Source organism: Pleurodeles waltl, chromosome 6 (genome assembly GCF_031143425.1).
Source record: "Pleurodeles waltl isolate 20211129_DDA chromosome 6, aPleWal1.hap1.20221129, whole genome shotgun sequence".
Taxonomy (NCBI): Eukaryota; Metazoa; Chordata; class Amphibia; order Caudata; family Salamandridae; genus Pleurodeles; species Pleurodeles waltl.
The window spans coordinates 976,383,667-976,397,475 of NC_090445.1; the positions used below are offsets into that span (position 1 = coordinate 976,383,667).

General features: G+C 44.1%; 1 protein-coding gene across 4 annotated transcripts in view; it reads left to right on the forward strand.

Moving 5' to 3' along the window:
• Positions 1 to 13,522, forward strand: part of PLCE1 (phospholipase C epsilon 1) — an 848,028-nt gene extending 834,506 nt beyond the window's left edge. For 3 of the 4 annotated variants that reach the window (XM_069239847.1, XM_069239849.1, XM_069239850.1), the window contains one exon: positions 11,410 to 13,522. The gene's annotated coding sequence lies outside the window, so the exon portion shown is untranslated. The remainder of the gene's footprint in view (positions 1 to 11,409) is intronic. The other variant, XM_069239848.1, reaches the window with a different exon arrangement.
• The last annotated feature ends 287 nt before the right edge of the window (positions 13,523 to 13,809 follow it).

The following is a 13,809-nucleotide window of genomic DNA, read 5'->3' on the forward strand; positions in this document are numbered from 1 at the left end:
AGACCCAGGTTTGTATTTTTGTGGGTGAATTGTAGTGTTAGAGGCAGAATGGGCAGGTTTGTGGGATGGCTGGGGAATGGAGGTCAGGATTTAGGCAGAAAGTGAATAGGCTCGTCCAGAGCTCACCTCAGGCACATCCAGCCAGCCATGTTGTCGGCCACGCCCCTTTTATGCCACTAGATTGTCCAATAAAGCTGTTTTGTTTTTTTGTAGTAAGTGATGGCCCACCATTGATTAGCTTTTCTTTTGTATATTCTACCTGCAGATTCCTCACCTCTAGATTCGTGCCAAGCCCTAAACTCGATCCAGAAACTGTAAAAGCTGTACCACACTGCTGGGTGGTGCCATACTTCCATCCCGGCTAAGAACACTGCTCCTCACATACGTCAAGGAGTTGCATAAAGTGCCACCCTAGCACAATGATGTCAGAGCTTTCTGGTTTTAAACATTGCTAATCATGTGGCAAATAGATGTTTGTGTCGGATCCCCACATCTTTTTACTGCCTCTTGGGAATCATCATGATTCCAACTCCTGTTAACAATGTCGGCACATGCATGCCAAGAAGACCATAAAGGAAAGACAAGCTGAGATTTTTTATGGTCAATGCTCAGACTGGAATTAGGTTCTAAATTCAGCAACAGGTCCTGCTCCAGTTTGCCTTTAACTGTTAAGCCCTCCAGCAAGCGTCCTCTAAGGAGAATTCCTCTAGGTCACATAGATGAAGAAGGGACCCTTTGATCTCATGATGCTGTTCAACAGGTAGAGCATCCAGCTGGCAGTTCCACTCCCTGGCTTAGGTTTTGACCTTGGAGTAGGAGTTGGTAGATACCACACCAGTGCCTGATTCAGCACTGCCTCAGACACAGAAGAAAGGCTTCGTGCTTTCCTTGAATCTCGCACTGGACCCACATAATCACAGCCTTCACCCAGGGGATGCTGGCGTTTTCACAGATGTTCTCCCTGGTTCCCTCTGGTGCTGCCATTGTCAACTAGAAACGTAATGGGATTCTGACTGTTTGTGTGCTAGTGGCTTGGGCCTGGCGCCATTCCTATTCTTTCAGCTAACCTCTTCAGCTCCATTCACATCACATTCGTCTTTGGAGGCATTGTCAGCCACTTGACATTCTGCACTGGTATCGGCCACTTTGGATCTGTCTCCTGACCTGATGGGTTTTCCAAAGTCCACGTCTGTCCTTGTCTGATCTATGCATAAGGCGCAGCAGTTGCTGGAAGATACATCCTATGCTCCTGGCTCATGATGAGTACTGTAGCAGAATGGGAGAGCTTTTTATATCGGGCTCTGATCCAATTCTGATGCCCTTTATCGTCTATCATGATTACAATGACAGTAGTGAGGCTGGTCCCCTCTTCCCTTCAGTTAGCACAGAAGCAGGCGACTGCTTGATCTCTTAAAATACTTGTGGCCTTGCCACTTTGCATGATGTGGATTTAGACTGTGCTTTAGGTCTGCTACTTAGGAAGTGGTTTCATTTCCTTTGGTATTGTGTAGGATGCAGAGGTCGTCAAACTACTCTTACCTGTTACCTGCAGAAGATACCAATTTGAATCTTTTAACCAAGATCCTACAGTCTTTGCCACTGAACCTCTGTTGCCATTTCATGATTTCCTTAAGGACTCCATTTAAGAGGTTTGGAACAAACCGGCTTCCGAACCAACTGTGAGTCACCAGGCTGTGTGCCATCATCGTAATGCTCAGGGGGTCTAAAACTCTTGACACCTCGTCTATCTCATTAAAGCTTTCTGGTGCAATTTAAGCAAGGTGATGGAAAGAATTCTTTTCGCTCAACTAATGTGGCTTGCCTTCTAGCCTGATACTCCAAAGCTTTGTGGGTGATGGCTCAGCTGGTGGTTCCCAGTTTCCCTGGTCAACTCTGTGATCTTTTTGCAGAGGTTGTACATGATGGACAGGATACTGCAAAGAAAATACTCAGCTCTGGCCGGGACACTGTTGAATTGGGTGCCCGATCTATGGGCTCCTTTGTCGCAATACGCCACTATGCATGGATGCATTCCACTGGCTTTTCCGGAGAAGACTAGGCAACCTTTTGCGTCTTTGGCGACAAGGCCAATGTGGCTCTGGACCACTTTAAACAAGTATTGGCCATGGCCCTGTTTTTGGGCCCCATCTCCACAGCATGACAGTTCCAGCAGCAGTATCACAAATTCAGAGGTTATTTCCGAGCCATGCCCTTTCAGTGACACCAGCCTATTTAGCCGCCCGGTGTTTTGTTTTTTTTAAGTCCAAAAAGGCATTGCATTTGAAATGGCCATACCACTCAGCAGCAGCAGTCTTCTATCTCCTCTTCTCGAACACCCCTGCGTAACCCACTTTAGCCCATCTTTGAAGGACCAAATTCAGCTTGTGGGCAGGACAGTAGCCTTCCACTCTTTCCAAAGACAATCCATTATGATGGACGTGGGGTCCTGCAAAATGTTTGAAGGGTCTGTTCCTTACCAGTCCAGGGCTCTACTTCCTCCATCCCTCATTCTCTCTCAGCAGTCTCTGAAGATCATGTGCCCATATTGCAGTAACATGTAATTTCCATGTCAAACAAAGGTGCAATGTATTTCATACCAGCAGCCAAGAGAATGAAGAGGTTGTTGCTCTGTATATTTTCTTGTTTCCAGACGGAAAGGGCATCCTTTCCATTCTAGACCTTTGCATTCTGAACAAATTCTTCCGCAAGGAAAAGTTCAAGAAGCTGTCCTTAGCCCAAGAACTAATGGCTTCTGTGCACGGCAACTGGATGGTGTTTCATGAGCAGAACAATGTGTACTTTCATGTACAAGTTCTGCAGTGACACAGCAATTACCTGTGGTTTGTAGTGAGGTCAACACAATATCAATTTGTGATCCTTCAGTTTCGACTGACTTTAATGTCTTGTGTATTCATGTCAGTGGTGGCAACGCAGGTGGGAAGGGAGGGGGGTCTCTTTATTCCCTACCTCCATGACTGGCTGCTGAAGGCGTCTTCTCACCTAATGTCAGACAATGTTCTGTCCACTGTGTTCCATACAGTTCGACCAGGGGTTTTCTGTCATCTCCAAATCACACATCCAGCTATTTCAGTGACTGTCCTTTAGCAGGGGGGAACTGGAAAAACTGTCCATCAAGGCCTTCCCGTCTCTTCTGTGGCTTCAAAACATTCAAGCTAAGATACTGGGGGGCATATTTATACTCTGTTTGCGCCGAATGTGCGTCAAAACTTTTGCTGCACATTTGGCGCAAACCGTGCACCATATTTAAACTTTGACGCCCGAGCCAGCGGACGTCAAAATTCCTCTGTGTGCGTCATTTTTTTCGGATGCGGGAAACTGCCTTGCGTTAATGATATGCAAGGTAGGCGTTCCCGCCCAAAAAATGACTTTAAGGCCTGTGTGCTTTATTTATACTCCAGCATAATTTTGATGCACAGGAAGGGGTGGGCCTTAAAAAATGGTGCACAACCTGATGTGCGCTGTTTTTTAACGCCTGGGTCAGGGCAGGCGTTAAGGGACCTGTGGGCTCACTTCCATGGTCTCTGACCATGGAAGGAGCCCAGAGGTACCCTCCCCTGCCCCCAGGGACACCACCTGCCACCCTCTCCCACCCCTGGAGGACACCCATGGATGGGGGGACCCATCCCAGGTAAGTACAGGTAAGTTGAGGTATTTATTTAATTTTTTTTTTAAGTGGCATGGGGGGCCTAATTCGGGCCCCCTTACATGCTACTGTGCCCAATGGCCATTCCCAAGGGACAGAAGTCCCCTGGGTATGGCCATTCGGCAAGAGGGCATGACTTCTGTCTTTGCTAAGACAGGAGTCATTTCAATGGGGGTTGTGCGTAAAAAAATGGCAAAAGTCCGGTTTGAGGCATGATTTTGGCCTCAAACCTGACCTGCACCCTTTTTTTACGCACAACCCCCATTTTCCCCTACACCGGCGCTGCCTGGTTTGAGTCATTTTTTTTACTCAGACCAGTCCGCAGCGCCGGCTAACGTCATTCCTTAAATAAGGCGTCCGCATGGCGCGTAAGAATGAGGTTAGCCGGCGGTAACATTTTTGAAGCAAACCAGCGCCGGCGCTGGTTTGCGTCAAAAGTATAAATATGGGCCTGGGAGCGAGCTTGTCCTCTGTTTCTGATAGTCCCACATCTTCAGGGCGCACTGCATCTTGCTGGTGCCTTCCACTCAGCGTTGTCTCTTGTTCACATGCACCTAGCACAAGGAAATCATCTTGTCATGGTTTGGATTTCCCAGGAAGTAGCCTGGAACCTGTAGTTGTGAGTGGTACCAAACTCCCATCTGTCTGCCTGTAGCAGTGTCCATGGAGGTGATTATTGCATTTTTACTTGCCTAGGTTTGTCATCTCAGTGCGTTGGAGATCAGAGGCCTTTGGTGACACCCCACCCCCCTTCCTCCAGTAGAACAATCACATCAACCTGCTTAAACTCTATACCATGCTCTGGCTCCCTATGTGTTTCTACTTTCCTTCTGTGGTCAGTCAGTCCAGTTATTGATGTACAAGACAACTGCGATGTGGTATGCCAAAAAGCAGAGTGATGCAAGCTGATGCTTGAGAGAGCTAAGGATTTGCAAGTGGGCCCAGGCTCACAGTATTTGACTAGTGATGAACTGTGTGGCAGGTTTCATGAACGAATCAGTGCCAGCATGCCAGCCACAAGTGGCAGCTTCAGCTAGAGATAGTTATGTCATTGTTCAACCTTTAGGGAAACTCTCAGGTGGACCTTTCCACTACTTCAGTGAACAAGCAGTATCCACAATTTTGATACATGCAGTTTCTGCTGAAAGGGGCCCTAGTGCAACTTCTCCATTATGCTTTCCACACCATTCCTTTGATTATTTGTATTCTGAGGAAGTTGTGCCTAGACCAGGCTCGGATGATCTTAGTTGTGCCAGATTGTCCTATAAGGGTGTGATAGTCCCATCTTCAACTATCCCTGTGCCTGGTCCTTCCTCCTCTTTCAACAAGATGGGCTGGACTTTGCCCCTCTAGCTTGGAGATTGAGCAGGGTAGTTTGAGTTTCATCGCCCATTCACTAAATCTGTTGAGCCTTCTGACATTGGAGACTGTCTTTTTCATTGCAATCACATTGGCTAGTTAAGTTAGCAAACTGAAAGCTTTGTCATTTCAGCCTGCATTTAATGCTTTTTGTTCAGTCAACTTGGCCCTGCAGAGGATGACATCTTTTATTTGCAAGGTGGTTACTCCCTCTCAAGTAGACCAGGCCATTACCCTGTCAATATTCTCTCCACCTCCTTATCATCATCGGTGCACACCTTTTATAGATAGTAGTTTCTTAATTCCGGAGGCCATTCAGGTGACTGTGTTGCCAGATTAGGGCTTCCTGTCTTGACAAATTTCCTCAGACCAGCTGGGGTGTACTCCTTTGGTACTGATTCAAGAGGTAAGGAATCTGCAGGCAGAAGTATCTATCAGTTAATTATCCTCTTAGTCTCTTTGGTGGATACTCTGCCTGAAGATTCCTCAGTGATCCCTCCTACCTGCCCATTCTGTGGAAAGGACCTGTGTTTTTAATAAGGTTCCAGTCTAGATTCATGCACTGCATGTTGTATCAATTTCTTAAGCCTCCTCTTCATCTCACGGATGTGTAAACAAGGATGGAGAACTGACATCATTGTGCTGTAATGGTGCTTTGTGCGGCACAGGATTCCTAATGTAACCTAGCAGTGCAGAAGAACTGTTAGAATTTTTCATACAGTCTGGGAAGATTCAAGAGGTGAGGAATCCAGATAGAGTATCCACTAGAAACATCATTACTGAAGGTAGCTAACTTATTAATCGGTGTTTGTGCAGAAGTGTGTGTGATTGGATGCAAGAATGAGTCAATATGCGAATAGATGGATGGATGAGTTCATTAATTGGAAGAGTGGAAGAGTGCACAGATTCTTTATTAATTTAGGTATTGTGCGCTTTGATAAATGAATGAGTGTCTGGATCCAATTACAGGATATATAATTTGTCATTGACCTCTGTTCTAGAGTTGACCTTGTCCTTGCCAAGCAACGGTCTTCAAAACAGTGGGCAAATGTTGAATGACCATAATTAACTCAACTTTGTTTTCTGTGACTCAAGACTCCAGGTTGCTCATTTATGTGCCAATAGCAATGGTGCAAGTACCATAGAGACCTGGACCCCTCATTGACCACATACAAGCCAACAAGGGGCCAGCACTGTAAGCAGTGTGATCTGCATCTGCAGCCACCCACCATGTGGTGAGAGTGAGTACTGGCAGTCCCTGTCTTGTTTTCCCCTAAAGATGGAAAGGGGGAAAGGAGGCATTACAGTAGGGAAAACCAAGAGCAGAATGAGGAAACTGCAGCCCAAGCTTTTCTCCGTAGTTCAACCTGCAGGCCGGTGGATGGAGATGGCAATAGAGAAGCTGAGAAAGGTTGACGTTTGCCCACTCCTTTGGCAGATATTACGGCGATGAAGAACTCTTGGACTGATTACAATCTTGGCGGATGGGATACTCCATCACAAACAGATTTCAAGTTCTATTCTATCCTATGGAACTGGTAATACGGTGGGCGGGATATCTGTCATGTTTGTGATGAAATATCCCATCCACCAAGATCTTAATCATGCCCTCTGTTTTGATGGTCAGTAGTTAGAGAGAAGAGTTGTACATCGGTTCAGTGGAGTGCACATCAGGTAGGTATGGTCCCACTGTGGCATCACAGTTGAGGAACACCAAACCACAAATATCTCCCAGGATCCTGCATATATATATTTTGTAGAGGGACACCTGGCTGCTAGGATGGTACTAACAACTTCAGGAAAAAGATCAAAAACTATCTCTGCTCGATTTCCATGCATGAAGATGTAAGTTGTGAAAACTTGAGAGCAGGACCCAGCTCTGCTTCTGCAGAAGGAGGTCCTCCCGAAGGTGAAACCAAATCCAGAAGTAAAACATCTCCAAGGGAAAACTGCCTTGGGAACTCTAGTGTGCAAAAGCTTGGACACTGCATGTTCCATGTGGTAGGGAATAGGTTGAGCCAAGGTTCTTCCCATTGCTGGAATATGCCCTGTGTCACCTCTGAGTGTAGCTACTATTCATGATCCTTCAGGCAATGTCAGCTGAGTTTGTCCGCCCAGTCATTGAAAGATCCTGAAGGTGCTGGGTGACCAGGGAAATGCCCTGAGCGTTGAGGCATTTCCTGAGATGTATAGTCTCCAGGCACAGTGCCCCATGGTGGTCATGTTGTCTTTGAGCACTTGTACTGTTTCCCCTTTAATAGTTCAGTTGAATCGCACCTCCTACAAGTTGATGTGGAGACAGGTCTCCGCCAGAAACCAAAGTTTTGTGATCTCCACCTCTTCAAGATGATCACCCCAACCCAGCAGTGATGCAATAGTCAGTTCAGGGTGGGGTAGGGAGAGGGGTCTGCCTCTGATTCAACTGTGGGCAAACAGACACCACTGCAGATCATTTGTAGTCTCCTTAAACAACTAGATGGAATCCAAACCCAATAAACCCAACAGGTCTGCCGTCTTCTATAAGTATTTTATGACTGTCTAAGGCAAGCCCGACTTCAGTAACCAGACATCAAGGTATGGAAAGACTGGTATTCTCAACCTCCAGATGGGCCACAACTACCACCATTAACTTTCTGAACAACCTAGGTCACTGGTAAGGCCAAAGGGGTATTGACCTATATGAAACTGTATATAACACATGAGATATGCAGGGCAGGAATATGGAAATAGGCACTTTGCAGACCCAGCGCCACCCTCCTATCCCTTGGAGCCAGGGTAGGATGAAATTGGGTCAGGATGAGCATTCTAAACTTGACCTTTTGAACTAAGAGGCTTAGTGGGCAAAAATCTAATTTGGGGCGAACCTTTGTTACCAGAAAATAACAGAAATAACAGCAAGTCCCGACCACTGACACCAGCACACTCTCTATTGCTCCGTTGGCCAAGAGAGCATGAACTTCTGCTGTTGTGAGACATTCTGGTGTTCCCTCTGCTGATATCCCCTGCCAAAGCCTTGAAAGGAGCGAAGTTGCTGGGGGTAATTGCTGAACAGGGGGAGCTAAGGCCCAGACAGCAGGACGTGGATACGCCCTTTTTAAATCTTTCTTTGGTCGAGCCCACCTTCACTCCAAACAGCCTAGAGCTGTAAAAGGACATGTCCATCAGAAGTGTTGGACTTTGGTAGAGCTGCCCATAGAGTGAATCCAGGTGTGGTACTGGAGCCTCATGCTGGTGCAGACTACCCCACCCAGGCAGTCTGTCATTTCTAATCCCGAGTGAATGGGGTACTTCACTGTATCCCTGCCATTCGTGATGAGACGTAGGGTCAGCTGGATATTTTCTGGAACAATTAGAAAGATTCCCTGTCAGAAGGGGTTGTTGGGAACAAATTAGGGTTGAGGCATCTCGTGGATGCCTACACCACCAAGATCTCCATGGTAGGATGTTGCAGAGGAAAATCCAAGTTCATGGGGTCAGGTCTGTGCTTCCTTCCTACATTCCTGGTAATGGGGTTTCAAGATCCTGATTTTACCCAGGTGCCTAACAGCATGTCAGTGATGGGTTTATTAAAGGGGTAGAGATTCTTAGCTCATTTGACTCTGGTTGAGCACTTCGGTTTTCTTTGCAGTTGGCAGGACGAGGTTCAAGACTTGTGCTGTCCTTCTGACGAAGAAGGCACAGTGTCACTAAAGTGTGGTTAGAGGAGGACATAGCAATGTCTGGTAAAGTGTCCAACCCACTGGCACCCTGCAGATCCAGGAATGATATATTATCGTCATTATCATCACCAGGAAGTTAGGAGTTTTCTGGGTCAGAGCAAAAGTGGAGGCATGTGGTTTGCGACCTCACTTTGGCGGGGGTGGGGGACTTGATTTTAGAAACAAAGGGCCTGTTGTACATTTTGGAGGAGGGGAATATTCTGTCACAGACGTGACAGATATTCCATACTCCGTATTACGATCCCGTTATATCCTATGGAGATCGTAATTCGGCGGACAGGATATCTATCACCTTTGTGGTGGAGTATTCCATCTGCCAAGATCTAAATCAGGCCCCAAGTTTGAGTCTGATAAAACTACTGGCTCAGTTTCCGGCATCAGTGACACCGGCCAGTACTGAGCCTCACAATACTTGTGGTGTTGGTCGAAGTGCCAGAGGCAGCATCGGACACTGCACTGGAGTCAGAGACTGAGCCGGCCTTGAAGTGAAGTTGAGTGAAACACTTTGCATCAGTTATGCATCTGCCAGCAGTAACCCAGCTGTAGGCCACCTCAGATCCTTAGGGCCGAAAGGCACTCCAGAAGGATCTAGTGAGGTACCAAGACTTTGATTCATGGCTAGTGTCAGCTCATGGAGATGTTTTGGGGTCGCCGATGCTCAGGGAAAGCGAGACGCATCATGATTAGTTGCAGAATCCATCCTGAGAGGGAGGGAATGACTTTGAGGCCTGGCGGTACCTGGGGTGTCACATCACTTAACGATGGGAGTGGGAAGATGATGGAAAACCATGGTTTGATGTCTTATTCTTTTTGGTTTCTTGGACCTACCTGATTTTCTGGACTTATAAGATGAACGTCCCCAAGAACGGTCTTGGGAATGAAACCGCATCCTCGACTGGGAGCGGACCTTCTTCTACTTCTTATTAATTTTTGCAATGGCAAGGTTGGCTTTGAGGTAGTGGATGATGGATGACCTTCTTGTTCATCCTTGCACAGCAGCTGCATTATGCATTTGTGCCTGGAACGGAGGCACCTGAGGCAGACATTGTGGGTGCTTGTTACCAACATCTGATGATTGCAGTTCTTGCAAGCCTCACATCTTGTAGTTTTTGGAGGGAACATGGCCCTTTACTGAAAGAAATTGTGTCAGACTGATACTATACTAAGGAGCTCTGAATCTGCATTGGAAGGCTCTAAATGAAAAACGTATGCCAGCGCATGGTGATTGCGCATATATAGGAACACCTTCTTCCTATCTAGGGCAGGATAGACCTGACACAGAGCCACACAACGCAAAGTACTGATGAACGAGGGAACTGCTGTAAAAAATCACTGGGTCCAGTCTGGCGCCTGAGGGAATTCTGAAGGAGAAGAAACTAGGGTTACAAATCTCTTCTAGAAACAATCATTATCATTGGAATGACTTCACCTTATTGCATGAGTGAGCTTCCGGATTTAGCTGTGCAGCCACCCTGGACTACATGTTTCCCAGTTATGCTGATATTGAGGACCAGGACAACTTTCTTGCCAAATGTGCCTCTCTTTCACCTTCGGCAGCCCATCACTCTCTGTGTTCGTTGCTTACTTTTCTTACTTCAAGCCAGAAAAAAGGAGAGATTCAATAGACAGGTTCCCAAGAGAGCTCTGAGCTTTTATACTAATTGCACCTAGGACCACTGGGTGGATTATCAGCTCTTTGTAAGATTCTCCAGAGCAAAGAAAGGCAAGGAGTTGCAGAAAAGGACAGTCACAGTGGATAGTCCTCAGTTTTAGGATTTGTTACACAGTGGCCAAATAGCAGCTTCTGAAGGAAGGGCTGAGGGTTCACTCTTCGAGGGCCAAGCCTGCTATCATTGCATTGTGCTTGGAGTGCCTTTTCTCAACATCTGCCAGGGTGTGACATGGGCATCCATGCATACGTTCACAAAGCACTACTGTCTTAAGAGCAAGGTCTTATGGAAAGGGCATTTCTCTCATTTGGTCCTGATGGAATTTTTGGTCTAAACTTTCTCCACATACCTCCATACTTTCCATACTGCCTTCGTATCTATTCTAAGTGTGAAGAATTTGCAGTTAAACGTTTCCATCAGATCATGTTACTTAACTTTAGTAATGCTTTTTCTGGTGGATACTCTAGCTAACTGCAGATTCCTCACTGCCCTCCCACTTCCTGGTTCTGTGGAGTGGTCTCTTTATGTCATCTAAAAATAACCAATTTAGAGATCAAAATAGCTGACTGTACCAGCTTGCAATGTGCTCCAGTTCCAAGGGTGTGAAAAGAGTCAAGTAAGAAAGTGATGTCCGCACGTAGGGGTTGCGCTTGAATACATCTCTGCTCAGTCCCTTCTGGGGCTGAATAAGGCTAGTACAGAGCTGCACAACCCCACCTACCTGGGGGCACCCTGGAGCACTGGAATGAAAAATTCTGGAAACAGTCTAGCACTTGTGGAATATTTTAAAGGTGAGTAATCTGTGGTGAGAGTATGCATTAGAAAGACCGTTACCAAAGGTAAGTAACTTGTTCTTCTCTGGGTTATCGTTGGGTTGCATCTGCACTGTACCCAGCACCAAGAAAACATTATAAGCTTGTAAAAAGTACAATTTGATACAACACTTACACCTTTTGAATAACCTCAGTTTTAACATCCATGCAATATCTGTTTACAGATAACCTTGGAAGCTTCTTGATTTCGAAGGCAAATGCACCAAATGATGAGGAGACACGTTTAGCAAGGGATAATGCCAAATCGGACCCATTATCATATGGTAGACCGTCTACTTCAGCATGGTCTTTTCACATGAAGAAAAACTGGAAATTAGTAAAATAATTTCTTAATTAGGCCTGGCCAAACCCATGCAAATAAGGAAATATTATTGGTGATTTGCCTGCCGATAATGATTGTTGCAGGCACAAGAGACCTGATGGAAACAGCGCGCTTGAGATGGATAGAGTTCAGATGGTCCTGAGCACCAGGAATCTGTTATGGAAGGATAATGGTCAGAAGTTGAATGATGCACATCACAAAAATTGCTTTTTCATCAACTCTGGATGTTGAGCTTTTTTAAAGACAAGCAAACCTTTTCGATTCTGGAAAGAGGAAAAACTATTGGATAAGCAGAGGGCCATTTTCATGCAGACAGCATTGAAAGAACCCTTTTAACTGATCATTTTCAAGGAAAACTGATGATAAAAGGATCAGTTTGTTTTTGGTGTCGCTGATTTTTGTTTCATCTTTTGTGAAGAGTTTGTTAAATGCTAAGTGGATGCACTGTTATTGATTACTCGCTCCATGAACATACTACAATGGTTATGCTCTGGTGCACGCAGAATATTAAAACAATGCATTTCTTGTTTTAGGTATGCATTTGTACCTTTCATCAAGCTTGTTAGCTGAACTTCCCATACACAAAATTGTTCGGGAGTTGTAGAGCTGATCAGAGGCATCTATCAAATATGGTTTATCAGATCTTTTAACATTGATTAACTTAGCCACAGAAATCGTTTTCTGGCTTTCTAGGCACATGTAAAAAGCATATTTATTGTACCATTACAATGTTTCAAGGGTGTAATTATATATTTATATTCTGTTAATTTTTTTAATGCTTATAAATTTTATGTAAAAGAAGTAAGCCCTCTAACAATGAGCTGGTCCTAAACAGTAGGATATAAACTCTGTAAAAGTGTAATACACACGTTTGGTTGTGATTTAAAGTTTACTCTGCTATGTGTTCACATTAAAGTAACAACACTCATATGGAAACGTTTTGAAAAGAATAATCTCTGATGTGGTGTACAATGCTCCAGCAGCCTTGTGGAGTAGTTGACATTTAATTTTATACAGATTGTCTAAACCTACGTTCACAGATCTACAAGCGACATAGCTTCTACATTTAACAACTATACTGTCATTTTATTCATAAAGGACTCACAAATTGTTTTGATAGCACAACATCCATATTTGTGCACTTATAAGTAAATTCTTGAATTCTGCATGTGTAAATGCATTTTATGATCGAGCCACGTTGAAGTTCTTGTTCAACATACTGCTCTTTCAGACATCACCAATCTCAAATTGTTACTACTAACGGGTCATTTTAAATGCAGCAGTAACAGAAATAGATCATTTATTTTATGAGTGTAAATATACTTAATTACATGCATGTATTACATTTCTATTTTGGTCTATTTATTATACCCTCTTTGATACCGAAACCAGCACATTAGTCATTTTTCTTCCTCAGCTATATTTATTTCACTGATATTTTTTGTTCCCATAATGCACCTTATCAGTAAAAACTAATGTGAGTACCTCTTATATTTGTATTCAAGTTCTGTTACAGTATAAACCCTTTAAACATCTGCTCATTCTTGGGGAGTCTTAAAGTTGCAATTACTTCCTTACATTTGGGCATCGAGCTTGTACTTTTGTATAGAAACACTGCTTTGTGTATAAATACATATATGTATAAAATGTTGAATATGTCGTTTGATGGAACCATTTTAATGTTTTGTGAAACTGTTAATTATAGACATTTTGTGGTGTTTACTATGTGAAATGTGCTTTTATTACAAAAACTATTGAAGCTACACTGAAAAAGTAATGTATTTTTGTTTCAAATTGGAATGGTTAACAGTGTTGTTTGTCGAGAAAATGTGTTTATTTTGTGGCTGAGTAAACATTACATATATGCCACAAAAATAATTTAAAGGTACTATTGTCGAATTACAGCCATAATGAGCAATGCAGCCCAATAAATTCAAAGTGTACCAAAAAACGAATTTTAACTGTGCATCCCATTTTAACAATTCAAATGTTTTAACTAAAGTACATCAGATCGAAGTTGCTTTCCAAAGTGTAAAAGCTAGGGCTGGTAATGCATTTTTTTAAGGAGCAAAAAAAAAATACTGTTGTCAAAAAGACTATTAAACCGCGGAACAACGCTGCAGTATTGCTTGATAACATACCTAAAACATAATATATAATGTATGTGAGTGCTGTAAGGAGTTTCAAATTTCAACAGTTGTAACCGAAACACAGATGTTTGTAAAGTTTTTTAAATTTATTT